This window comes from Echinops telfairi, unplaced genomic scaffold, assembly GCF_000313985.2.
Source record: "Echinops telfairi isolate 266 unplaced genomic scaffold, ASM31398v2 ScPeMD7_7465;HRSCAF=8503, whole genome shotgun sequence".
Taxonomy (NCBI): domain Eukaryota; kingdom Metazoa; phylum Chordata; class Mammalia; order Afrosoricida; family Tenrecidae; genus Echinops; species Echinops telfairi.
Window position 1 is genome coordinate 62,831 of NW_022111365.1, and position 1,806 is coordinate 64,636.

Sequence of the window (1,806 nt, forward strand, 5' to 3'; positions counted from 1 at the left end):
TAAATTATTATTATTTTGTCATAGCTTACACTGCCGACATCTCCCTTCATCCACTTTTCTGTTGTCCATCCCCCCAGGGAGGAGGTTATGTGTAGATCCTTGCAATCGGTTCCCCCTTTCTATCTAACATAATGTATGTCTCCTAATCATGGTCCAATCCCATTTCTGTAGTCCCACCTATAACTATGATGTATTTTTAAAAATCATTTTTTAAATTATCACATCCATATGTCCATCCATTGTGTCAAGCACATTTGTACATTTGTTGCCAACTATGATGTACTGATGTTCCACCAAACATGTTTTTTTTTGGATAGTTTCCTGTGCCCTCCCATGTCCTTTTTAAGACTCTGAGTCTCTGCAAACCCTTGGATGCCATTATGACTTCATGCTAATTATCTCCCTCATCTGTAGGATGTGACTTTTTCTTGTCTTTTCCTGTTTAAGACTTAATAAATACTCCCCTTAAATTATATTTGAAGTTGGAGGTATCTTTTGTACCTTACAAGAAAATATGAATACTACATCTGAGCTACATTCCCAGGGTTTCAGTCACCTTAAAGCACCTCATCCTTCATTTGAGGTGGGAGCCTAATGAGTATACTGAAGCCCTGTGGATTTGAACCTGACCCATTTTTCCCCTATAAGTGCTCCTTTTGAGCAGCTTCACAGATTTTCTTTTCTTCACAGGAACTTCACAAAGAGTGTGGCTAGGCACGTTTGGAAGATTGCAAGCTCTTGTTCATTTCCATGTGTAACGTTATGGGAATCTCGAAAAGAACCCTGTCTGTAGTTAGCTCCTGAGGGTCAGATACATGCACCTGGTTTACCAAAGGGGCCACTCTGTGAAGGCTAGAAGCAGATGGCCCGAGGTCTGATTGATTGATTTATATGAAGACATTTATATAGCACTTAGACTGTGAAGGCGCTGGTGTGAATGCTTTACAAAAATCAACTCATTTATTCATCATAACTCTGTGCAGAAACTTGTCTTTACAGTCTTTTTCATTTAAGACGGGGCATCTGATGCACAGAGAGGTTAATCAACTTGTTTCACGTCACCTGACTGGCAGTGTCAGATTCAAAGCCAGGCAGTCAGTACTTAACCAACACTTGACCCAAGCCATTATCTTTTTGATCACTTCATTTTCATGCAAAAGTTGGACAATGAAAAAAAGGAAGACAGGGTGTCTTGATAGGCTGATCACTTGTTGGATCTGGACTGTAGGGTTGGTGTAGAGTTTTGAATATATCGTAGAAGAAGGAACAAATCAGCCTTAGAAGAAATACAACCCAAATAATTCTTAGAAGCTAGTAGGACAAGACTTCATCTTGCTTATTTTGGGCTTGTCATCAGGAGAGACCAATAGCTAGAAAAGGACATCATGTTTGGTAACGAAGACAAAAGAAACCCTCAATTTACACAATAGCCATGAAAATAGACTTAAATATACATCATGAAGATGGCACAGAGAGGGGCAATGCTTCATTCTGTTCTACATAAGATCACTATGCCTCAGAGTTGACTCTACAGCATGAACTATAGTCGCAAAGAGCAGAAGCTCCTATCTCCCTGAGCTGTGAAGTCCACAGTACTTCTCTGTTGTTCGTTGCTGTGGAGTTGACTGACTCATGCAGACAGAGTGGGGTTTTAAAGGTTATGGATTTCAGAAACTCTGCCAAACCTTTGAGGTACTTCTGGATGAGTTTGAACTGCCAACCATTCAGCTAGTAGCTGAGCACTTCACTGTTTGCATTACCCAGACAAGAAGTAGAAAAACTGTCAGATCTCAATGTGATTGTGGG